General features: G+C 45.3%; 1 long non-coding RNA gene across 1 annotated transcript; it reads left to right on the top strand.

The window, feature by feature from the left end:
• LOC123577540 lies at nucleotides 1-26868 on the top strand. The gene is made up of 2 exons (XR_006701912.1): nucleotides 1-273; nucleotides 26563-26868. It is a non-coding gene; the product is annotated as an uncharacterized LOC123577540 (long non-coding RNA).

The raw sequence follows: 26868 nt of genomic DNA, 5'->3' as shown, positions 1-26868 counted from the left end.
GACGCCCCATCTGCCGTCTCCCCGCCCCCGCCACCAGCCTATTATTCATCATTTATTCTGGAAACTTCTCCCCGGGGCGCGCGGGAGCCAGGCCCGCGAGGATGAGGTGCAGGCCGCGCAAGGGTGACTTCCCCACGGGCGCTTTCTTCAAAGAACTGGGCCTACAGGCCAGACGTCAAGGCACAACATGCTGAGGCCGAGGACAAAGGCGTCTGGGAAGATCTGTACTCATCCCAGCAGGGGCCCCGGGAAGCCTTCCCCGAAGACGCAGGGGTAAGTGGGAGTCATCAGCGGGCTTGTCGGGAGGGTGAGGCATTCCATCCCGAAGGTAACTGAGCAGACAGAAGGCGGGAACGGCAAGCTGAGGGCTGTATGACTCCTGTGCCCAGACTGGCGGGTCACGAAAGCGGGGGACGGCCATGGAAATTGCTTCCTGCAGCATTTCCTACTGATCCAACGTCATCTTAGAACTGGTTGTAAAGAGGAGGCCGGGCTAGTCCCCAGGCTGGGCGTGTTCCACTCTCTGAAGTCCGCGTATAGCATTGCAGGGGTTTAAAATATGTGCCGTGATTGGTCTTTCTCGGTTGGCTTCTGGATGTTTCCAAGGGGAGGTTGGTGGGCAAGCCAGCTGCGAGCCTCCCATGTTCCACCCCGGTGGGAGCGCTGACTCGAGAAAGCAGCAGTCTTGTGGGGGGAGGTGGGGACCTTATAATCCTCCACCAGTGAAGCTGCTGCTTGAGGCCTTTGTCTGCTCACCGAGCCTGCGGGGGTCAGGCCTGTCCTTGACCCCATCTCCCAGGCAGTCAATTCAATCTGGCCAGAAGCGTCCGCTTCCTTGAAGAAACCTTAGCTGTTCTGTAGGGCTCTCCTCGCCACCCCATGTCCCCTCCGTGGATCCCTCTAAAAGCCTCTGGGAGAAACGAATAAGCACACCCCATAATCGATGTTCTCTTGGTATTCTGTTCTTCATCATCATCATCACCATCCCTTCCCACGGACAAGGCTGCTCGGACTTTGTGCTTGACGTCACTATAGTGAGGATGCACATCTTCTCGTATAATCTGCCTGTAAAGGCCGTGAGCATAAAGCTCTCGGGGCCGCCGCTGCAGGTGGCAGGGTTGAGACGGGCTCAGCGGCCACACTCTGCGTCCCTCACCACGTTTACACCTGCTGCTCTCAGCCAGTGCTGGCCGAGTTTGGCGGGGATGCAGACAGAGATGTGGGCCGCCCTTTATGTGCAACGTCAGCTCCAGGGTGTCCTGTTGGCTTACTGACGTTTTCTTAGAACCTGCGTAGCAGGCTAAGACTCTTCCTGCCTACCCTGCCTGCCTTCTTGCCTTCTTTTCCTTCCCTTCCCCCTTCCTTCCTTCCTTCCTTCCTTCCTTCCTTCCTTCCTTCCTTCCCTTCCTCCCTTCCTTCCTTCCTTCCTTCCTTCCTTCCTTCCTTCCTTCCTTCCTTCCTTCCTCTCTTCCTTCCTTCCTTCCTTCCTTCCTTCCTCTCTTCCTTCCTTCCTTCCTTCCTTCCTCTCTTCCTTCCTTCCTTCCTTCCTTCCTTCCTTCCTCCCTTCCTTCCTTCCTTCCTTCCTTCCTTCCTTCCTTCCTTCCTCTCTTCCTTCCTTCCTTCCTTCCTTCCTTCCTTCCTCCCTCTCTTTCTCCCTTCCTTCCTTCCTTCCTATCTCTCTTCCTTCCTTCCTTCTTTCCTTTCTCTCTCTTCTTCCTTCCTTCCTTCCTTCCTTCCTTCCTTCCTTCCTTCCTTTTTTCTTTCTTTCTTTCTCTCTCTCTTCTTTCTTCCTTCCTTCCTTCCTTTCTCTCTCTTCTTTCTTCCTTCCTTCCTTCCTTCCTTCCTTCCTTCCTTCCTTTTTTCTTTCTTTCTCTCTCTCTTCTTTCTTCCTTCCTTCCTTCCTTCCTTCCTTCCTTCCTTTTTTCTTTCTTTCTCTCTCTCTTCTTTCTTCCTTCCTTCCTTCTTTCCTATCTCCCTCCCTCCCTTCCTTCCTTCCTTCCTCTCTTCCTTCCTTCCTTCCTATCTCTCTTCCTTCCTTCCTTCCTTCCTTCCTTCCTTCCTTCCTTCCTATCTCTCTTCCTTCCTTCCTTCCTTCCTTCCTTCCTTCCTTCCTTCCTATCTCTCTTCCTTCCTTCCTTCCTATCTCCCTCCCTTCCTTCCCCCTTCCTTCCTTCCTTCCTTCCTTCCTTCCTTCCTTCTTTCTTTCTCTCTCTCTTCTTTCTTCCTTCCTTCCTTCCTTCCTTCCTTCCTTCCTTCCTTCCTATCTCCCTTCCTTCCTTTCTTCCTTCCTTCCTATCTTCCTTCCTTCCTTCCTTCTTTCCTTCTTTCCTTCCTTTCTCTCTCTTCTTTCTTCCTTCCTTCCTTCCTTCCTTTTTTCTTTCTTTCTTTCTCTCTCTCTTCTTTCTTCCTTCCTTCCTTCCTTCCTTTCTCTCTCTTCTTTCTTCCTTCCTTCCTTCCTTCCTTTTTTCTTTCTCTCTCTCTTCTTTCTTTCTTCCTTCCTTCCTTCCTTCCTTTCTCTCTCCCCTTCCTTCCTTCCTTCCTTCCTTCCTTCCTTCCTTCCTTCCTTTTTTCTTTCTTTCTCTCTCTCTTCTTTCTTCCTTCCTTCCTTCTTTCCTTCCTTCTTTCCTTCCTTTCTCTCTCTCCTTCCTTCCTTCCTTCCTTCCTTCCTTCCTTCCTTCCTTCCTTCCTTTTTTCTTTCTTTCTCTCTCTCTTCTTCCTTCCTTCCTTCCTTCCTTCCTTCCTTCCTCTCTTTCTCTTTTCCTTCCTTCCTTCCTTCCTATCTCCCTCCCTCCCTCCCTTCCTTCCTTCCTTCCTTCCTTCCTTCCTTCCTTCCTATCTTCCTTCCTTCCTTCCTTCCTTCCTTCCTTCCTTCCTTTTTTCTTTCTTTCTCTCTCTCTTCTTTCTTCCTTTCTTCCTTCTTTCCTTCCTTTCTCTCTCTTCTTTCTTCCTTCCTTGTCCTTCCGTGGCACTTGTTCCTTGTGGAGAGTTCTTCCTGTGTTTATCTGTTCTTCTCTCAGCTTCCATGGCTAATAGGGTCTTGGTCATCTCTGGAAGCCCAGTTCCTAGCTCAGTGCCCTACACAGCAGGTACTAAATAATTGTGAATAAGTTCAAATATCTAGTTGCTGAAGTCTTTGTGGCCCTAGCTCCTCCAGAGGGCCTTGCTTTGCTCCCCTGCCCCCCATGCTGACCGCTCTGCCTTGGACCCCAGTGCACCTGCAATGCTCACCATAGCGGGGACTTCATTACTCTAACAGACCACATGTTCTCTTCTTGGGTCTCCAAAGAGAGGCATTGAAAGTCTATTCCTTAAAGTCGGGATGGTGTCTGCTTCTTCCGTATCCCACACACCTACCAGTTGGGGACATCTAGTAGACATGCGGCCAATAGCTTTTGATTGATTTTAATTAATTTGCCAACTTTGTTACATATTTTCCCTCCATCCTGACCCCCACCCTGACATAGACTATGAGGCTCTAAGGGTCTTTCAGCTTCTGGGATTTGTTCTATTCTGGTATATCTTTATACATTCTCAATGGGGGCGATATTGTCCTGAAAGGAGCAAAAGTCAGTCCTTGGAAGGTGAAAAAAACCTTATTCATTTCATGTATAAAGCACAGAGATACCATCTATCTGTGGTATTAAAATTCTGTAGGAAATGGTTCCGGAAAAAAATCTTAAAAAGTTCCTGGTAGGGAGGTAGAGTGGGGTGGTGGGGCAATAAGGAGAAAAAAGAAGTTGACACAACCCTAGGGGTTGGATGGGACTGTGGTACAGGGACCATGTCTGTCTTGTCCACGAGAATGTCCCCTGGGAACCTGGGCACAGCATATGTCAAAGAGTCCATAATCTTTATTAATTAGCCTTTACTAAGTAATTAATTTATTAATCGATCTTTATTTATGGAGTGGGTGAATGATTGACAGAGTTGGGGAGATTTTCGGAAAACTTGCTGTATATGGATAGGTTCTACACTGGAGTAGCCAATCTGATCGAATGCCCACCACCAGCTTTTCTCTCCATATCTATTTTTAAAAAATTTTTGAAGGTATTTTTTAGAGCAGTTTAAGGTTCATAACAAAATTGAGAAGAAAGGACAGATATTAGCTGTATGCCCTCTGCCCTCATACATGCATAGCCCCCCCCCCCCATTATCAGCATTAGTCACCAGAGTGGTACATTTGTTACAACTTATGAACTCTACAGTGACACATAATCAAAGTCCATAGATTACATTAGGGTTCACGCTTGGTGTTGTGCATTCTATGCATTTGGGCAAATGTATAATAACATATATCCATCATTATAATATCATACAGGGTGTTTTCATTGCCCTGAAATTTTCCTATATTTTGCCTATTTGTTCCTACGTATCCCCCAACTCTCTAAACCTTTGGCAACTGCTGACTTTTTCATTGTCTCCGTGGTTTTTCTTTTTCCGGAATGTCATATAGTTGGAATCATATAGTATGTAGCCTTTTCAGACTGGCTTCTTTCACTTAGGTTACATATTTAAGGTTCCTCCACATGTTTTCATGGATGATAGCTCATTTCTTAATTGTTGGTTTTTGTTTTTCATTAAGATATAGTCAACACGCAGTGTTATGTCACTTTTAGGTGTATAATGATTCAACAATTGTATACATTTCTCAGTGCTTGTCTCTCTGAGTGTACTCTTAATCCCCTTTACCTATCTCACCCTTCTTCCCACCTACATCCCTCTGGCAACCACCACTGTGTTCTCTATATTTAATAGTCTGTTTTTCAGTTTGTCTCCTTTTTTTCTTTGTTTGTTTTTTTCTTAAATTCCACATATTAATGAAATCATATGGTCATTTATTTTTAGTGCTGGGTAATATTTCACCGTTTGGGCATACCACAATTCATTTATCCCTTCCCCTAGCAAAGGCTATCTTGGTTGCTTCCAAGTTTTGGCAGTTATAAGTAAAGCTTCTATAAACACCTGTATGCAGGGTTTGTGTGGGCATAGGTTTTCAGTGCATTTGGGTAAAATGCCCAAGGAGCATAACTGCTAGATTGTACAGTAAGAATATGTTTAAATCTGTAAGAGACTGTCAAACAGTCCTGCAAAGTAGATGTACCAGTTTATATTCCCACCAGCAGGTGAATGAGAGTTCCTTTTGCTGTACACCCTTGCCAGAATTTGCTCTCATCCGTGTTCTAGATTTTGGCCATTCCAATGGGCGTGTAGTGGTATCTCATTGTTTTAATTTGCCATTTCCCTGACGACCTATGACGTGGGACATCTTTTTATATGCTTGTTTACCATCATATACCTTCTTTGATGAGGTGTCTGTTAAAGTCTTTGGCCCATGCTTTAGTCAGGTTATTTTCTTATTGTTGAGTTTTAAGAGTTCTAAGTGTATTTAGGATAACAATTCTTTACCAGATGTGTCTTTTGCAAAAATGTTCAACCAGTCTGTAGCTTGTCTTCTAATTCTGTTGATACTGGTTTTTTTTGTGTGTGAAGCAGACTTTGATTTCATTGAAGTCTAGCTTAACTATTTCTGTGGCAGATTGTGTCTTTCATATCCAAAAAGGCATCACCACCCCCAAAGTCTTCTAGGTTTTCTCCTACATTATCTTCTAGGAATTTTATACTTTTGTGTTTTACATGTAGGTCTAAGATATATTTTGAGTTCATTTTTGTGAAGGGTGTAGGATTCATTCTTTTCATATGACCATTCGATTGTTCCAGAACCATTTGTTAGACTGTCTTTGCTCCTTCATATTGCCTTTGTTCCTTGGTCAAAGTTTAATTGACTTTATTGATGGGGATTTATTTCTGCGCTTTCTACTCTGTTCTATTGATCTGTTTTTCTATTCTTTCACTAACACCACACCATTTTTATTACTGTAGATTTATAGTAAATCGTGAAGCTGGGTAGCTCTATCCTCCAACATTGTTCTTCTCCTTCAATATTATGTTGGTTACCCTGGGTCTTTTGTCTCTCTGTAAAATAACTAGCTGGGATTTTGACTGAGATTGCATTGAATCTGTAGGTCAAGTTGGAAAGAACTGACATCTTGACAATATTGAGTCTTCCTATCCATGAACATGGCATATCTCCCCATTTATTTAGTTCTTTTATTTCTTTCCTCAGAAGTTTATAGTTTTCCTCATATAGGTCTTGTACATGTTTTTAGATTTATGTATTTTTTTTATTTTTTGTTGGTGCTACTGTCAATAGTATGTTTTAAATTTCAGATTCCACTTGTTCCTTGTTGGTACGTAGGAAAACAATTGACTTTTGCATATTAATCTTGTATCTTGCAGCCTTGCTACAATCCTTTGTTATTGCCAGGAGTTTTGTTGGTTATTTCAGATTTTATACATAGACAGCCATGTCATCTGTGAGTAAAAAAAGTTTCATTTCTTCCTTCCCAATCTGTATACTTTTCATTTCTTTTTCTTCCTGATTCTATTGGCAAGGACTTCCAGTATCATATTGAAAAGGAGTGGTGAGAAAAGATATCCATGCTTTATACCTTAGTTGCAAAGCTTCAAGTTTCTTATTGTTAAGTATAATGTTATCTGTAGGTTTTTTTGTAGGTAGCTTTTATCAAGTAGAGAACGTTCCCTGTCATTCCTACTTTACCGAGGGTTTTTGTCATGAATGGCTGTTGGATTTTGTCAAATGCTTTTTTTTTTCCATCTATTGATGATTATGTGTTTTTTTTTTTTTTTTAGTCTTTTGATGTGATGGATTACATTAATTGATTTTCAAATATTGAACCAGCCTTACATATCTGAGATAAATTCCACTTGGTTTTGGTGCATAATTCTTTTCCTCATCCTTTTTTTGGATTTGATTTGCTAATATTTTATTGAAGATTTTGCATCTATGTTCAAGAGAGATGTTGGTCTATAGTTTTCTTATAACATCTTTGGTTTTGGTATTAGGGTAATATTTACCTCAGAGAATAAGTTACTGAGTATTCCTCTGGCTTTTATCCTCTGAAAGAGATTATAGAGATTTGGTATAATCTCTTCCTTCAGTGTTTTGTAGAAGTGACCAGGAACCTATCTGGGCCTGATGTTTTCTGTTTTGGAATATTATTAATCACTAATTTAATTTATTTAATGGATGTAGGCCTATTCACACTATTTTTTTCTTACATGAATTTTGACACATTATGTTTTTTAAGGATTGGTACTTTCATCTAAGGTATCAAACTCGTGGGCATAGAGTTATTCATAGTATTCCTTTATAATACTTTTAGTTTCTGCGAGGACTGCAGTGTATCCCCCCCCCCTTTCATTTCTAATATCAGTAAGTTGTGTTTTCTCTATTTTTCTTAGCCTGGCTAGAGGCTTTCAATTTTATTGATCTTTTCAACTACTCACCATGTTTTAACTCCCAACAAGTGAATTCATTTTATACCTAGTCATTCTCACATTTGTCTCATGGGATGGTTCAAACTGGAGAGTTAACCCAGATATCTAAAATCATTAACCTAGTGATTGTATTCATAGGAAGCATCGAAGTAGCATTTGGGTGGAACATTGTCATCAGAAGAAATATTTTGGAGAGATTACTCTCATTTCAAATGGATTTTATTTTGGAAGTGGCAGCTTATAAAGCAGGAACTGGGGGAGGGAGGAACGGCATTCTTCTAGGAAGAGACTAAGTGTTTCTTCTGAATTTTATTTCAACATTAAATTGCAACATTGAATTGCATTTCTACAGCAAGAGCATCACTTTTACTTAGATTAAGCTTTTGGGTGGGAAGGTGCTAATGGAGATTACGGAAGAGTATAAAGGACCCTCACCTCAGCGCCTGGGTGGCTCAGTCGGCTAAGCATTTGACTCTTGATTTTTGGCTCGGGTCGTGATCTCATGGTTTGCGAGTTCGAGCCCCGCATCCTGCTCTGTGCTGACAGCGTGGTGCCTGCTTGGGATTCTCTCACTCGGCCCCTCCCTCCTCAGAATAAATAAATAAAATTAAAAAAATAATAAAGTACTCTTCCCTCTAACTATCCCTGGGACCATTATCGCTCCTGGGAAGTTTCCTCATGTGTAAAAGTAATTATACCTATTTCATTAGTGATACGTTTATTATACTTATTTCACAGGTGTATAAAACTTGGGCTTAACAATTTAAATACAGTGTAAACATCTATTAAGGATCAAAACGAGGATATTAACCTAGGCCTAGCTACTTACAAAAGCCAGGCACCTCTTGCCATCACCTGTAGGCTCTATAAGAATTCATGGAGAGGTGCCTGGGTGGCTCAGTCGGTTAAACGTCCAACTTTGACTCAGGTCATGATCTCACAGTTCATGGGTTCAAGCCCTATGTTGGGCTCTGTGCTGGTGGCTTAGAGTCTGGAGCCTGCTTTGGATTCTGCATCTCCCTCTCTCTCTGCCCCTCCCCCGCTCATGATCTGTCTTGGTCTAAAAAATAAACATTAAACAATTAATAAAAAAAAAAAAACGAATTCATGGATTTAAAGATGGCAGGGCTGTAATGTAATCAATTTATTAAGAACTTTCTGCTTTTGTTGTTTTCAGACCATAGCATCTTAATTAAGTGGCCCAGAACATCGTGGCCCATCCAGATGACTGGAGTTGGGTGATAAAGGCCCAACAGAAAAGCCCTACTCCTATATTTCCTTATTTATCCTGCTTCTCTTGGCATCTTAGCCTGGGAAATAGTTAAAAATGTCAATAAACATAACATACAAGTAGTATGCCCTTAGTTGTTGTTAGTTATTTTTGCCTACACTCAGGGTCCTCTAGACTTAGGGTCTTAGTTCCTGGGGATTTTAAGTAGATATATTTGACTCAAGAGGCTGAAATGTTCTGGGAGACTTGTGTGTGTGTGTGTGTGTGTGTGTGTGTGTGTGTGTGTGTGAGAATCCCACTACTGTTGGTAATTGGAGTGAACGTCATTCATGCTGATTGAGTATGGCAACATCATTTGTGACTTAAAAAGTCAACTTTCTAAATGAAGTTATTTACTGATCCCTCCTCCAGATTCAATGACATAGTAGGAAAAGGGCAGGGGAAATAAAAGTATATTAAAACTTCTCCAAGTCTGCAAGGCACGTTTGTTGGCATTCTCAGACTGCAGAGCCTCATCTCAGGACAGGATCCTTTTTATGCTGGAGTTCTCTATCAGTCTGGATTTGCACAGGGAAATGGCACAAATCTAACTATTCTAGGAATAAAGGGCTTTAAGCTAGGAATTAGGGTTTATATGAGTAATGGAAGAGGTTGGGTCACAAAGGTCAGAAAAGTTGCTACCAAAAATCAGGAAAGCTGCACCAGAAGGTTAGGGAAGTAGATACTGAAGACCTCAGGCTTCTCAAAAGCTTCTAAGGAAATTGCTGTAGTTGTTAAGAATTCTGCAGAAGAAGTTTCTACCAATTGGCTTAGTCTGCAGTAGCAGAACAGGTGATTCACAAGTCCTGGCTGAGAAGCAACTGTGGATCTCACGTCTGCTCACGTGTCTGCTGTGAAGAGAAGAATGGCCTCTGTTCCCAGGGCACCGTGCAGGTCTCATTGGCAAACCCTGACTTGGAGCCACACAAGGGAGGGATTCTGGGAATTGTGGTTTCCCAATCCTTGGAAGGGTACAGCAGGTGATACCATGTTGATGAAAGGCCATTCACTCCAGATGGTGTCCAGGTTGGGCTTTTATGTCAATATTCTCTCTGGTGTCATTATTACAGGCAGACTTGACAGAAGGCAGGTCTAGGAGCCTGCCTTTCGCATGTCATTTTCTCTTCCGGTACCATGGTCTCCCCTAGACTCTCCTTGCCTCCCTTCCTTCTTAAACCAGTCACCAGGAGGCCCTCATGTACTTGCCTCGGGTTTTGCTTAACTCTTAGCTGTGGGCTGATTCACTACTAAGTGGTTACCCACCTTTTCATCTGAGATGATTCATGTCTTATAGGGTATCTAGCATTTGTCACATAGTAGGGCCTCTGTAAGTTCCTCTCTTCCCTATCCTGGATACTTGGTGGTTTTGTCCATCCATTATCCATTCATTCTTCTCTGGGTCAAGCTCCGTTTGTGATGGCAAACATCCCTTTTTCATTCCACAACCATGTGTCCATTTGGTTTGGATAAGCCTGATCACTGCTTTGCTTCCTTTCTACCCACCCTTGCACCTGCTTTAGGAGTGAGTATGTGACTGGGACTGGGACAATGTTTGCCATCCCTCCAGTTCTTATGGTTGGCTGAGAGATGGGCATGTGACTCAGGTTGGTCCAGTGAGAGTCAAACCTGGAAATTGTGTGGGAACTATGGGAAAGAGAAGCCCTACCTCCCGCCCACTTTTTTTTTTTTTTTTTTTTTTTTTTTTTTTTTTTGCCTTGGGTGTGATTAAGATGGTGAAATGTAGGCCGAGAGATGCCGGAGGCTTCTTTGTCTCTAAAAATCAGGAAACTGCCTGAAATGAAGCCGTCACGTAAAGGGGAGTCCAGGGAACGGAGAGAGTCCTGACAACTTTGTGGGGTCCCTCGATTCAGTTTGGGCTAAGACTTCTGGACATGCATGCCCGTGGTTAAGCCCTCATTCTTGACCTTCATCCCACAATGATTCTGGAGCCAAAAGTAAGACATTCTGAAGAGCAAAAGGGAAGGTTTCAGATCAAGAGTAATACAACCGCAGCCTCTACCGGGGAAAAGGGCAGGGATGTTTAAAAGTTGCTTTAGACACAACGTACCAGCACCATGCATTTCTCATGCTCTTCTCGGACCTTTCCAGAATCTTCCCAGAGTCTTTAACATCTTTAAGCCCCTCTTATACCTGCTTTAGTGAAATTTTCTTTACCTCAAACCCTGGAATTTAAGAAAAATAAGACATGCCATGTCTGATATTTTTGCTCTAATAATTAACAGTATAAGTATATGCCAGACAATGACCCTACATCTACTGAGACACTATTGGGTATTTTATGTTCCAGTGACTTTTTCATGCTAAAAAGTCTGAGTCCTTACTAATGTTTTGTACATTATTTCAAAAGGATGTATTTCACCTATGGGAGGGCTACAGTAGGCTTGGTGATTTGACCTGTGACTACACTTGTCACGTATTTTAGTGTTTTTGTTAAAGTTTTGCTTTCAAATAATTGAATCTTTAGTATACAGCCTTGGGGGAATTACTTGCCTCTCTAGTTCAGCATTTGTTATCACAGAGGACTCAACATATGTATGCTATGTACTACAAAATGCAAGTTCAATGTTAAAGAGTCCTATGCAGAAAAGCCAAAATGAGGATGCTTCTGAGTTATGATAATAGAAGCCCGGTGTCTGGGTCCAGAGAGATGATCCTCTGTGCTAGTCAGACCACACAGAGCAGTGTGGGGTGTGCTCAGCTGCATGGCCAAATTGCTACAAGAAACTCTGCAATGGAGCCAAATTCTAAGGGCTTTGATAAATTAGAACAGTCTGGAGGAGAGTGGTGGGATACTGGGTCATAGGAAACCCCGACAGATAGTCAAAGGATCCAGGAATGTTTAGTCTGGAACACACAGGGCTTGAAGAGAATATGTGGTCATCTGCTCATTCTGTGTGGTTCTGAAGGCTGAACCAAGCCAGTGAGTGGTAGGCGAAGGAAGACAGGGTATAAATGTCTGGGGACGGTCACAGTTTGAGGGGTTGGCTTGACCTGGCCACCAGGAGACTTGGCGGGCAGAGCAGTTAAGGGCTGCCGTTCTGGCGTTAGGTGCCTTGGTGAGGCTCCTGCTTAATAGATGTGTGACCTTGACAGATTCCTCATTTGGAAATTAGAACAATGATAGTACCCACCACATAGGAATGGTTACGGGGCTTAACCATGGATGGGAAAGTTTGTAAGACTGTGGGCTATGGTAAGCGCAAAGACCACACCTAACAGATTGCCAAGCATAATAGGTACAGTTGCCTAAAAACTTGTTTGTTGACTGACTGAGTGAACGAATGAAATAAATGGATCATTCCTAATGTCTCATCCACCTGTGATTCTGGTGCTTCATCAAAAATAGCATTTTTGGAGCACCTGGGTGGCTCAGTCGGTTAAGCTTCCAACTTTGGCTCAGGTCATGATCTCGTGGTTCGTGAGTTCCAGCCCCGCGTCGGGCTCTGTGCTGACAGCTCAGAGCCTGGAGCCTGCTTCCGATTCTGTGCCTCCCTCACTCTCTTCCCCTCCCCCGCTCTCTCTCTCCCTCTCTCTCAAAAATAAACTGATATTTTAAAAAATTAAAAAAGTAGCATTTTCTTTTTTGGGTTTTGATATATACATTTTTATTTTTTCTATTTTCATGGGTTTTGATATATGTAATATACATATATAATATATACATATGTACATATATAATATATATACATATATATGTATATATATACGTATATATACGTATATATATACATATATACATATGTATACATATATATATGTATATATGTATATGTACATATATACATATGTATATGTACATATATACATATATATGTACATATACATATGTATATATACATATATAATATACATGTTATATATAATAATTTGTAATTATATGATATATAACTGAAATTATAAATGTATAAGTATATAAATTGATACATAAATAACAAAATATAGTGTTTTATGTGTGTGTATATATATATATATATATATATATATATATATATATATAGTTACAATTTAAAAATATAGAGAATCAAGAAGCAGGAAAGAGAAAAACACCCATCATGATCTCATCTATCACAAATAGCCACTAACATTTCCTTTGATTCTTTTTCCATATCTTTGCTTACATCATGGGATCACAGTATGTACAGATTTTGTATCCTGTATAGGTTTTCCTCCTCCTCCTCCTTCTCCTCCTCCTCCTCCTCCTTTTTTATTTTGACTAAACATTACATGATAGTGTGATTGCTTTCGGTGTCTGTTTATTCGTTTGCTACTTCAACCTTGAGCATTGGTTGACCACCTACAATGTGTCCAGGTCCAGAAACAGAGTGACGAACAGGCGATTGTTCTTGACCTCCATTTTCCCAGGTGCCAGATGTTGGGTTCACAGTGAATAATGGGATAGTAATTAAAACCCTTTTTTTTTTTTACCATGTTCATTGAAACGCTTGCCCCAAATGTGTATTATCAACAGTTAACATGTGTTTCTTTTGACCCTTGGAGTAGAAAATCTTCCCCAAATAATCAGTTCGTTTGCCTTTAACAATGCTTGCCTCCCTGCCGTAACCACCCGATTGCTTGGGGCTGCCAATACACACGCTGCTCAGCTAGACACGTTCCCAGACGATGCTTAATTAAATCCTTTAATTATTAGCCACTCACCACATTTGCATCATTCCCTAGCGCTTAGCAGCAGAATCACTTAGGGGAAGAAGCCAGCCTCCTGTCTGTCCAAGTCACTGCCTCATTTAGAATTTTAGCATTTTCGGGAAAGTTGGAATTCTGAAAAATTTTTTGAACTCACCAGCATGTAGCTTTATATTGAGCAAGTCTTTGCGCTTTGAGAATGCCCTTTACCCAAATCGATAAGTTAAGCCCAGACTTCAAGTTGTACCCAAATATAGATTCGCTAAATCGAACTCATTGATGAGAGTAGCATTATCAAAGGTAGCTGGCAAGCGATATTTTTATAGCTTTATTTGCAGACCCAAACCCTGGGCCACTACGGACCCTCATCTATAGCGTGAGCGTATGCGTGTCTGTGTGTGTGCTCACCCAGCGCAGTGATGGAAGCTATAAAGGTGGTTATGGAGGGAAAGAAGAAAGGAGAAACCTGAATTCAATCTGCTTGGCCACGGGTTAACTGATGACCCTGTCATTCCCCTTGTCTGGGTCTCAGACTCCCAGTCTCTTCAATAGGTCTGCCCCCGCTGGGATGGTGCAAGAATTAGGTGAGGCAGTAGAAAGGAAAGCACCTTTCAAGTACAAAGAAAAAGGGAAATGGGGGGGGGGGGGGCGAGTTGGCCAGAAGTGTGGTGGCCAGAAGGGGAGAAGAAACCCTTACATACCTCTTGTGAGGAAAAGCAACAGGGCTGACCACGTGCCTTGTTTCATAACCTACCTTTAATGTGTATTTTACCTTTGGCCCTGGGACAGGGTTGAGAGGCAGGACTGGTGTTAAAATCTCCATTTGACAAATGAGGAAACATCCTCAGAGTGCCTGAGGGGACCGCCGACTCCCCAGTGCTCATGCCATCAATAAAATGTTTCAAGGCAGGAAAGGAAGCAGAGCGGGTCCATCCCGGGTGCTCTGTCCTCCTCCTTAACATCAGAAAGCAGGACGCGGAGTCCTGGGGCTGGGCTGCCGTAGCGTCTGTCCTTTCCTCTTGGGGAAAGTGCCCTTGGTCCTTCCTCCTCGGAGTCCTCAGATGTCAGTGGGTGCGGCACCAATGGCTGCCTGTAGGCAGCTGAGGATATGGCAAGACAGGTGAAATAAAAGCTCTTTCAAGGGAGCAGAGAAAGTATTTGGCCACACTAAGCGCAGATATGGTGCTCAAAAATAGTTTTTAAGTAAAGACTTTGTGCAGATACCCCATTGATGTTCCTATCAGATGCCTTCTTTGACCATCAGATCTAAACTAGCACAGTCCTTCCCTTCTGCCACTGACATCTAGGTCTCCCCCCGCCCCCAGGATAATTTTTCTCCTTAGCACCTCTTACCATCTACCATTCTAGAAGACTTTTGGTCTACTTGTGGATCGTCTAATTCTTCCCCACTCCCCTTTTCCAGAAGGCAGGCTCAACAAGGCTGGGCTTTGCTGTGTTCTCTGTGGAATGCCCACCCCTAGCACAGTGCCTGGGGCATGGCAGGTGCCTAGTAAATATTTGTTGAATAAATAAATGAGTGTGAGCAACTCCTAGAATCTTCTGACTTTTGTAGGTGATGGAATCTGCCTTAAAGACTATTTATTCAAAAAGACTTAATTAGGAATGATTGTTCTCTGGATATGATGATGTGAGAGCATTTGCCCAGGCTTGTCAATCCTACTTAGAAAAATGGTTTTTCACGAGCACTCTTTATGTGGCTGGGCACCCGGGATTTAAAATGAAAACAAAACCAAAACGAAATAGTGAATGGAACATGACTCTGCCCCCAGACTGTGGGAGGGACAGACAAGTCAGCAGATCATTAGAGTAGTATGTGAGATGATTGGCTTGTTCAAGCTGCTAAGGGAGTCTGGGAAGGGAAGCAAATAACTTACCCAGAGGAGTTGGGAAAAGTTTTAGAGAGGGGATAAAGAGGAGAACTGAAGACATTCCAAACAAGGAAAGAATATACAAAGGCAGGGCATCATTAAAAGGGCAGGATGGCCCTTCATGGCAGTGCAGGTTGTACACTGCACAACTCCACATGTGTGGCAGGGAGAGGGTGGGGAGGAGGGACATTTATATTGTAGTCTATGTGCAATGCGGTGGCCCTGTGAAAGGACTAGGCAGGGGCGCCTGGGTGGCTCAGTCGGTTAAGTGTCTGACTCTTGATTTTGGCTCAGGTCATGATCTCATGGTTCATGGGATCAGGCCCCACGTTGGGCTCTGCACTGACAGCGCAGAGCCTGCTTGGGATTCTCTCTCCCCCTCTCTGGCCATCCCCCACTCTCTCTCTCTGTCCCTCTCAAAATAAATAAATAAACATTAAAGAAAACAGAGAGAGAAAGGATAGGCAGTTTCAGAGAATAGACAGAAGCACAGAGAAGCTGGGAGGTGGTGGTGGTGGGGGGGGGGTTTAATAGCCATGAGGGACATGGCCGGAGGGTATGGTGGGAGGCAAAGTCAGAATGTGAAGGGCCTTGTGAGCAAGGTAAGGAGTTTGAAGTTTCCTCTCTAGGCCATTGAAGGTTAATGGCACAAAAAATGGAAACAAGAAGGCTCAAAGCGGCATGCTGTGTTCCGGGTGTGACAATAAGGATTGTGTGACATGATCTCCTTGTGGACACAGGACCCATTTCCCTGTCCTGAGTGATTCTGAGCAAAGGAAAGCCACAGAGTCCAGACGCGGAGCAGACGACTTACCAGTAGAGGCATCAGGAAGTTCAGAGACCTGAGGTTCCGTGGGTCTTCTCCCCACCCGTCGGGCCCCTGGAGGAGCCATCACCACAGAGTGGTCCATGGCCTGAGTCTGGAGCCCCGTGGTCTGTAGGTCACAGGAGCAAGATCCTTGCCGTGAGCAGGGGGCAGCCCCTCTTGGGGTCTTCTGTTGCCCTGGGAATAGAACTCAAGCTCAAAAGTTGGAGGCAGAGCTCTCAGAGCCCTGGGAGCTGGTCAGCGGGGTTTAGAACCTCTGTCCCTTGGTAGGTTGTTGGCTTAAACGCGCTCATCCTCCCTTCTGAACCACCCCATTAACCAACTAGATCTCACACTTCTGTTCGCAAAATTCTTGTTCTTTCATTTTGCCCAAACCTCTGGTCCCCTCAACCTCCATTTTGACCACTCTTTTCCCTTCTTCCTTCCTTCCTTCCTTCCTTCCTTCCTTCCTGCCTTCCTGCCTTCCTGCCTTCCTGCCTGCCTTCCTTCCTTCCTTCTTTCCTTCCTTCCTTCCTTCAATGTTGCTGTTCCATCCTTGATCTATTTCTTTTCCCATTTCCTATTCTTTCTCTGCCTTCTCTCCCCACTCCTGTATCTGTCCACATAGGAGTGACTCCCAACGCCAAGGGTCTCTCATGCCTGGTGTCAGGCCCCTTTCAACAACCGTGTCTTGACCTCTCCACCTGGATGTCCTCCTGCGGGCAGAACTCATTCCCCTTGCAAATCTGAACCTTCCCATTGGTCTTTGCATGGTGAACCGGTTGCCAGTTACCTAAGAGCTGGAGCCAGAAACCTGTGGTTGATCGTGACGCCTCCCTCCTCCGGACCCACAGCCGAGCCAGTGGACTATCATGGTCTGTTAGCTCTGCCTGTGCTATCTCGTTTCCAGCCTGCCCCAAACCCCTAATCTTGGTTTCTCCATCCTGGCCTGGATTACGGTGGTGGCCTCTGAAGTGCTTCTCTTGCCTTTACCTGAGCCTTCCTCCATGAGCACCGGGCCCTTCCCGCCCTCTGGCTACATTGGCTCTGGGTGCCTTCAGGGGCACAGCCCCGCTTCCCCGCCAGCGTCATACCTGGCCCTGTAGCTCCCACTCAGGACCCACAGATCCGCCCCACTCACACTGCAGCCCCTCAGGTCACGGCACGCAGGTAGGCTCACCACGATGTCTTTGAACAGCGGCTCCCTGAACTTGGAACATGTTTTGAGCAACGCTACCAAGGGCCCCTTCCTTCCCCGCAGTGTCCTGAGGACGGGAGCTCGTTACCCCGGCTGGCCTGACTGCAGGCACATCCCTCCTGGACGAGCAAACACGTCAAGAGCGCAGATATTGGCCTATTCAATTTTGTCGGGCATATTTTTGGCAGCCCCTTCCATAAAAATTGAATACATAAGTGTCATTTTCTTGTTTGAGAGCCAGATTGGTAGATAAACTCAGGCAGATGATGCCTCATCTCTAGACAGCAGACTCCTTATGGAAATTGATGGAATTCAATAATTTCTCTCCTCCTTCCAGCGTTGACTGTGTAAGAATGGATTCAATAGGATTCTGTATCCAAGATAAAGAAAGATTTGGCTCACATGCTTCTTTTTTTTTTTTCTTTTAAAGATTTATAATCTTAAGTTGCCATTTACATTTATATGTATTTAAAGTAAACACCACAGCAGCTGGTGGGAAAAGGCAAAACGTCGAAGAGGCCGTGGCTTGTTTTTTAATTAAAGCATATCACGTGACTTCATTCTTCTGAGTCCTCTACCCTTAAATCATCATTTGTGAAGAGACCTTGAAAATGAATATATGGTTTTCACCTGCAAGAAAATAGGGGGGGAAGGGGGGCAGCCCGGCCTGTGTCTTCGAAGACCCCCTCGGATGGTTGACCCCCTTCCCCACCTGCGGCCGTGATTCAGCGCAGACGGGGGGTCGAGTGTTGGGGCAAGACCCCCTTTGGCCGACTGCCCCTGCCCCTCGGGAGGTCTACACCGGGTTGAGACCGATCCCTGCTCTAAGCCACGACTGCAGGGTCCTGCAGGTCCTCGCATCGCTGTTCCTGCCCGCGGTGGGGAAAGACCCCCGAGTCACTGGAGCGCTCCTGGCGATGATGGAGGGTCTAGGAGCTCCTGGCGACAGGCCTGACAGCGAAGCCGATTCCTCACGCGCGGTGGACTCACGGCGCCTTAACATGATGAACTCGAGAAGTTTGACACCATCCCGAGAAGTTCCAATGCTGAAAATCACCGTCTCTCTCTCTTCGCGGCTGTGCTTCTGGATACGTTCCATGGTCCGGTCCAGCCCCGCAGTGAATTGCACCTTAGGTGTGAAATTTTCTTCTCCCGACCCCCATGTGATGTACATCTTCGGAGCCGCTGATGTTAGCTTCTCATCACCCCATATGTCCTGACGGCTGCGGCGGGGTTCCAGAAGCCGGATGCTAAGGCAGGCTGCCAGAGACCCCGGGCTGAAGAGAGACGGCCTCAGGGGCCACCCACCCCAGGTTCCCAAGGTCCTCCTTCCGTACAGAGCCCCAGCCTGTGCTACCGTTTGCGACCAGGATTCTTCTCTCATGGAAATAAATTTATTTCCTCTTTGTAACAAGCGAACGGCCTAATGCCATGCTTGCAGTCTTTATTCTCACGTGGTGACATCCTCTTTTCTAGAGATGATCAGAAACGATCATTTGTGGCATACTTACCAGGTACAACTGTGGGGTTTTGTGTCCCCAGGCCACAGCGGATCGTTCCCTCCTTCTCGGGGGGCTCCGGTAACAGCCGTGCCGGGGCTCCTGTCCGGAAGGGACACCAAGCAAGAGGGGCAGGTGTCTACAGACCCTCATTATCCGAAGATACTTGGTTCTAGAAAAAGCGAAACCATTTAAAACCAAGCCCAGAATTGCTATAATATATACTGAAAGACAAAGGCACGAAAAGCCAGGAAAGTAGGTTTACTGTACCTTAGAGTAAGCAGAATGTAGGTTATCGGGAGGCAATGTGCTGATTTCTTAGTATGAACAAAGAATTAAGAGAGCGTTGGGGCACGCGAGGCATAATTTTTTTCTGACAAAATTGTCTCGGAGTAACAACCCCTTTGTCGCTGACCTTCGTCATCTAGATCACAAAGAAGGTCATTCTGGCACAAATGTAAGAGGCCATTTCTATTTCCTCCTGAGCCCCTCTTCATCTTTGGCTATTTATATCTCCTGCTCCCACTTTGCTTCTTGTGTCATCGTTCTGGATGACTTTCTTTTCTTTTCTTCATTTGTTAACCAGCCCTGCTCCACCAGTTATCAGCGATTGAGGGCTCGGATCTGAGCTGTTCTAATTTAATCACACCTTAGCTTTATATAAAAAATGATAGTGCGAGGATACCTCTTCTAATTGTATGGTCCATTTTGCCAGTTTGTTCACGACTATTTTCCTGCGCTGGTAACCTGTCCTTATCCACGAACCCTCACAACAGAGAGAAACTGGGGGCGCCTGGGTGGCTCAGTCGGTCAAGCGTCTTGACTTTGGCTCAGGTCGTGATCTCGCGGTTCGTGAGTTCGAGCCCCGCATCGGGCTGTCTGCTGTCAGTACAGAGCCCGCTTCAGATCCTCTGTCCCTCTCTCTCTCTGCCTCTCCCCTGCTCTCTCTCTCAAAAATAAATAAATTAAAAAAAAAAAAAAGAAAAGAAAATCAACAAGGTTTAAAAAGAAAAGAGAGACAAACGAAATACCAAATGTCTTCCCCGCAAAAGGGATGAGCAGAGGTAGAGGCTTGAGCTAATTGTTACAGAAATGATCTAGATGTTTGCGCTGTGGGCTCGAGGAGATGTGAGCACGTTTACGTCGTGCTACAGTCTTCAGAGCATCATGCCGTTCCTTGCCAGTATTGGCCTCACAATTCCCTGCAGGGTCAGAGATGACAAGCCCATTATACAGATGAGCCTCGGAGGGGAAAATCGACACGCAGGTCAAGGCCAGCGCTGAGCTTCCAAAGAGGCCTCTTAATTTTAAGAGCGTCGAGAGAGCCTGGAAGGCCGAAAGGAGCCTGGGTAAGCAGAGAAAAGCGAGGGGTTCCAGGTGAGGGGCCTCAGGTGGAAATAAGGCAGGACGCACTGAATGATGAAAAATTCAAACAAAATAGCAGATACGGAATATGTAAAAGGAGTTTTGAACTTTGTATGTCAAACGACGGGGCTTTTAGTATTTCATGGAAGAATCTGGGCTGGCGGCTCAGGCAGGGCTTTATCTTTACCTCCCCAACTGTGGTGAGTTCCATTGTCCCCAGCCCTTATCTCCGGTAACATAGGCCAGGCAAACTCTTGAAGTTAAATGGAAAATGCTCTTTTTTATCCTGCAGCAACCAGCCTGCCAGATAGCATCTAGATAAGGCACCCAGGCCCTTTCACAGTGCTTCGTACACAGCAAATGGTTTTTGGCAATAAAAACCGACCGTCGGTGTAAAAAGAGCTTAGAAAAAAAAAAAATCTTTTGAATTGTTATTTTTCCCCGAGGCTTTAAAGGAAGAAAGAAAGTTTACTTAAAGGGGAACACTTTTCCATAGACTCTAGTAGCTAGTAATTTGGGCCTGTAAAGCGGTATTCCAATGACAACCTGCCCCAAACGTCTTGAAAATCACTTTTGACCCAGGGAACAGGCTGCAGGAAGCCACTGTTGATATATTTAAATGAATCCAGCTGGATTACTCTGATGTATTGATCCAAGGGATGTGGTGGGGAGTCTGGGGGACAATGCTTGAAGTCGATCCAATGCATTTTGAATAAAAGTTTATTTTATTGCCACTTTTATTAAAAGCCCTAAGACTTTTAAGACTGGGGCAGTGGGGAACACACGGCTGTCTGGGGCGGCCGGCTCCTGCCCCCCCAGGTGCCTCCAAGGGGGCCTTGAGCACAGGTCCTCTCCGGCACAGATACTCCTGTGCTCCTTCCCTTTCAAGGACCTGGACTGGGAGAAAAAAAGAAAACAAAAAAGGAACACCGGGCATGCTCAAGCCTGTAATGATTTCCATGAACATCCCTTAAAAGCTTCTGGATTCTGGAACTTCCAGCAAAATCCTGGAGCCCCCTCCTCTCTACTTGCCTTCGGAATGCTGAGCGGGACCTCGTCTCCTCCACGGCTGGTCTTACAATCTGCTGACCACCATCACTCATTTCTCTGGTCTCCCAGGCTGCCAGGGCTCACCCCCACCCCCCCCCCCCCACCCCCCAGGCTGCTCCCAGTGTCCTGGGAAGGAACCTGTGACAGGCCTGTGCTTGCCGCCCAGGCCTCCTTCAGGAGACCGCGACCCTTGCCCGGACCAGGCAGCCATGCTGAGCCTCTTTCTTTATCAGCTTGGGGCAGGGGCAGTGTGCCACACGGGCCTCCTGATGGCCAGGGGTTTTCTTCTCCGTGGACAGCGTCAGCCATGGGCAGTGGTGGGGAGCACGAGGGCAAAGCCTTGTCTTTCTCAATATGCCAGAAAAACCCACAACCCCGCCCCCAAAGCAAATAACCCAACCCACTTTGGACAGACCACCGAGATGTGATGAATTTGAGGGCTCTGCCACTTGTGAGCCAAAACCACGTTGAGAAAAAACAGAGCTATGAGGGAGGCAAATAACTGGCAAAGACAAAATGGTCTTTTGTGCAGCCTGGAGGAAGCCAAGCGGGAAACTGTTGCCGATGAGTTGCCCAGAGCAGGAGCACTGCCGGGACCTATCTGTCCAAGTCCTACATTCTGGAGTAGTCCTTAGTCAGGGAATGTGGGCCTGATGCCTCTGGGGTCTGGAAGAGCTTTTCAGGCATGGCCCATCAGAGATTCTGGGAAGCGAATGATTTCATGTTTTCTGATGTCTGGGCTCCAGTTAGAAGGACTGTCACCCAGCAGATGGATGGTCCCAGGGAAGATGGGGGGAAGCTGCCCTTAAAAATGCCTATTGTGGGGACACGTGGGTGGCTCAGTCAGTTAAGTGTCCAACTCCTGACTTTGGCTCGGGTCATGATCTCACAGCTGGTGAGTTCGAGCTTCTCTGAAACATCAGTGTGGAGCATGCTTGGGATTCTCTCTCTCTCTGCCCCCCTCTCCTGCTCTTTCTCTCTCTCTCAAAATAAATAAACTTAAAAACAACGCCTGTTGCCGTCCCCAAAGGCCACCATCAAAACCCAGTGGAGTATAAAATGTCCCTTTCAAGCCTTGACACCGTCATGCCGGTAACCAGAGTGTGGCCCAGGTCAAACTCAGTTGCATCCAAGGAGACCTGTTGTTATTGACGTAGCCTTGTCTTACCAGAGAGATGTAGTTAGTAAAAATAAGATCTACCCTTTTTTCTTAGCCCTTTCGTTATTGAATGTGGTGGATAGAGAGGAATTTTGAGTAGTGATGTTGTCCATGGTTCTTGAGTCTAAACAGAAATCATTACTTTTTAATTTTTTTTTTCAACGTTTATTTATTTTTGGGACAGAGAGAGACAGAGCATGAACGGGGGAGGGGCAGAGAGAGAGAGAGGGAGACACAGAATCGGAAACAGGCTCCAGGCTCTGAGCCATCAGCCCAGAGCCTGACGCGGGGCTCGAACTCACGGACCGCGAGATCGTGACCTGGCCGAAGTCGGACGCTTAACCGACTGCGCCACCCAGGCGCCCCAAGAAATCATTACTTTTTGGACAAGCATTTACTGAATCGTACCATGTGCCAGGAATTGTGCTCGATGTGGCAACTGTGGCTCTTTTCTTAGGGCTGTATTGTCTGTGGAAGAAGGACAGGTACGTAAATAAGTCCAGTGCCATGTGGTAAATGCTTCCCAGATCTGTGTCCCATCCAGGCAGGTACCTGTCTCTTTCCTGTTTTCAAATTCTTTAGCCAACGAGATTGCTGCCGTCTTCCTGGGGGATGCACGCAAGTGTAGTAGCAGGCCCAGTGGGCTTCCTGTATGTTAGAGTCATTTGTAGGTCTCCCGTCTGTGGCTGATGGATTTCTGGACTGATGCCGGCTCCTCACCTGGGCAACCTATATTCCGGCTCTGTCGACACTTAACATGTCACAGTGGACCAGACAGAAAGATGTGGATGGACTTTATGAACCCACCCACCTCACAGCTTACCTGGGGCGGGGGTGGTGAGGCAAAGCTAACTTGGTCAGCCATCGAAGAATGCCTATGATGAAACTATTAAAGAAGTGTTGACTCCCGCTAATCTGCGAAAGAAACTTCGTTGCCGAAGGGAGAAACCAGTTCACAGGTGGCACTGATCTGCGTGGAATCTCGTGGTCAGGTTAACTGCAGTTCATGGTTCTTCTTTCTGTGCCATTTGGAAAGCAGCCCAGCGTGAAACCCCCCTGGGATACACCAACCAACGTCTCCACCCCTGGGCTGCAACAAGAAGGGCATTTTCCAGGCACAGCCCCCTCGAGGTGATGGATCTAAGGCAAAACTGTGCTGCCACAAAGCACGGCCCATCCTGATTCCTGGCCACCTCTCCATGGGCACTTGACATTTCCATAGTTGTGATGAATTGAACCGGGAACTTACTGAAGGTGTTTATGGCATTGCAGTATAGACAGAGGGAACATCTCTATCATTCTATAGGAAGCCTTCCAAAATTAGAGGCCAAAGCATGTCCCAGGAATACTGGGTCTTAGCTCCCAAAGGAAGTATCTGTAGTCACCCCTTAGTTAGTGGCGAAAGATTCTGGCTAGCTCGGGTCACTAGCGAGGGCGTCAAAGCTGTGATCTCCACCGTACCTCCTGATCTCACGTGAGGAGCATCTCTTGATTGCCACAAGTGTGTTTTCCGCTGGCGACAAGTTTGTCAGGGGTTTATTTGATTGTTTCCCTAACAACGACAACAAAAAAAACCCTAAACGCTATTTCTGAAGATATGGTGAGATTTGTGAGATTTCCCTGTGGCAATTTGAGAAGTCGGCCTTAACTGACACCAGCAAAATGTTTGGCACTGGGGATTTGCAGCTCCTGCTAGGAGCAGATGAAAAGCTTCTCTCTGCTGTGAGCGTTTCATATTTGGTGAATGGTCCAATTCATACATAAAGTCAGAAGCTGAATTCCAAGGGGGATGTTTCCGTCTTAGGTTCTAATTGATTCTCTTCTTCCCCCTGCCTAGAGATGATTGGGTGTGAAACTTTTTGTTTATATAAGGGGGAAAAAACATGGCGAGTCTTTCCAATGCTGTTGCTCCGAGGGGAAGTTAAAAGTTACTGTGCGTGCATTTAAATGCTACAGCACTTCATGAGGTAGAACATTTGTGAGCATTAATTATTACCAAGGCTGACTAGACATCCTTGGGTCAACCATAAAGCAAGTTCAGAGGCCACTCTATTCACCAGGGAAACAAATCTTCAGTAAAGCCAAGTGTTTGGGCACAACGATTTGGAGAATGTATGGGGCACCGCGCTGTCCAGAGTCAACTAGAGAAATTCTACTTTGGTATGTATTAAATACTGGAGTTCCATTTAAGACTTCACTTTATTTTTTTTAAATGTTATTTATTTATTTTGAGAGAGGGAGAGAGAATGAAAGGGGAGAGGCAGAGAGAGGGAGAGAGAACTCAAGCAGGCATGCCATCAGCGTAGAGCTCAACACGGGGCTCGATCCCACGAACCATGAGATCATGACCTGAGCGGAGAGCAAGAGTTGGCCGCTTAACCAGCCGAGTCACCCAGGCACCCCTAAGACCTGACTTTAAAAGGGGCTCTACTTAAAAATGTTTAGTAGAACAGTTGTCTATAGAGTATTGCTTCTGTCCTCCCCCAATATTTGTATCACCTTGTTTCTCTTCTCAAGGACATACACTCATTTTGAAAATATGCAATTAAATGTGCTCCCGCCCATTGTCACTTTCTGTAATACCCAGTCCTTTTAGCCAGTTCTTGTGGCTGGGGAAGCGTTGCTGAGATCAGACTGGAGGAGGCTGAAACACACGGACCCTGGTAATTGGATCAGCAGGAAAATAGGCTCCATGTATGGACTGTACTTTGCTAACAAGAAGTGCCAAGCCTCGAGCAAAGAAAGAGGAAGCATTTACCCTTAAAAGGAGATCACCACCACCTGACGGCTTTATTTACTGCTAAATTAGCAGGACGTGACCGTATGGAACCATATATACCAAAGGGCTTTGACCTCCTCAAAATTGTAACCTTTGGCAAGGCCTCATTTATTCCAAAGATAACTGCCAGTTCTTTCTATGAGGTGCCTTCGGGATCCGTGCCACTAACATTATCCTCACGGGGGAGTACGGCACAGGTCTCCGATGATGCGTTGGAGTGGAAGGGAGCCACCAGAAATCACAAAGAGTCAAACTGGGTGGATGAGGGGGTCATTAGCCTGGGTAATGACATGTTAGGTAAAAATATATAAACACCCATTTCCCCCCTGGGGTTCATTAACTGCTTCTGAAGAACTTATATTTAAAAAAGAAAATAGTTCTTTCTCTCAATCACTGCTTATTGAACCTCTTCCCCAGGCGAGTCATTCCTCTTCAGTTACTACCTCTTACTGTTCTCCAATGAACAACACTTTGCCTCTTGGCTAATGTTACCCACTGCTTCAGAGCAACGTTTCCACGCCGGCCCCTCAAATGAAAAGCCACCGATCGCCTGAGGGGGTCTCAAACCTTTCTTCAAGCTGCCATATTTGAAATTCAGGCTCCAGAAATTCTGCCCGCGTTCCACGTATATGGGAGGTTGGCCACAGTCTGCAGTTACTCTGGGCTATTTTTAGAGCACAAGCTACGCCAGCACATTATTTACATTGGTCAAATTAGATGGCCACTTGCCGGTGGCCCCCTTCCCTCCTGAAATGCTGAAAACACCTTCATTCTCTTGCTTCTAGGAAGCCCTAGGCTTCTCAGGACACACGTGCTGTATATTGCAAAAGAACACGAAGTATCGCAAACATCCGCTTACATAATCCATTCCTTTTTCTCAGAAAGAGCCATAGATACAAGCCATAGGTACCTACGCCCCCATGATAGTAATCATGTTGCCAGACTCCTGGGGCATCGAGAGTAGGTTCTGCTAACCAAAACACAGAACAAATTCTAGGAGACCAACAAGGATGTCGGATACAACACCATTCCCTTTGTTTCGGTCGGAAACGTGATGGTTTGCCTTCGTTTTCTTGCTTGTAAAATTTGCTGGCGAGACACGGGCCTGCTTGAAACGCGGGGAGGGAGACAGCATTTCCAAACCCGTGGGCTGAAATGAGATGAAAATTGCGAAGGCACGATGCACACAGAGCGGCGGAATGGCTCCGTAACGTTTTCTAGCTGACCAAGTGTTTTAAATATCAAACTGGGAATGTTACCCAAAGTTTCAACACATTTCAACATATTATACACTACATGCCACGATTAGTCAGTTCGGAACAGCTTGAAAAATTGCACAAAGTTCAGTGGATGACCCAGTCACGCAAAGGGTAATAATATAGCCTAAAAAAAAAAATTCCTCCGTGCCTCCCTCTTTTATGTGAGAACCTTATTGCACTTTATAAATTTGACTTTGTTAATCTTACAGTTTCATTGGCTGGTTGACACTTTTGCTAGTGTTTCAGATCTCTCCCTCTCTTTTCTTAGGTAAGAGTGCAATACCAAGGCCCCTGCATTTCAGAAAATGGATGTAGTCCTTGACTTTTGCCCATTCTAATATGATCATTAAGTAACCCCGGAGGAAAATGGAACACTTTGAACAAGCGATGTGAAGCAGATGTAGCTTCAGAAGAAACATTTAAAAACGTGCATTGGATATGACGTCTTTTCACATTTCAGAAATCGCCAGCACAGTGGATTGTTTAAAATATATGAAGTGAGATTTAGCAGCTGGGGAACACTTGTTTATCTACATCATAGTGTTAAATCCCAATAAATGTTTTGAACAACGAA

Source organism: Leopardus geoffroyi, chromosome D2 (genome assembly GCF_018350155.1).
Source record: "Leopardus geoffroyi isolate Oge1 chromosome D2, O.geoffroyi_Oge1_pat1.0, whole genome shotgun sequence".
Lineage (NCBI taxonomy): Eukaryota > Metazoa > Chordata > Mammalia > Carnivora > Felidae > Leopardus > Leopardus geoffroyi.
This window is presented reverse-complemented; position numbering and strand designations above follow the sequence as displayed.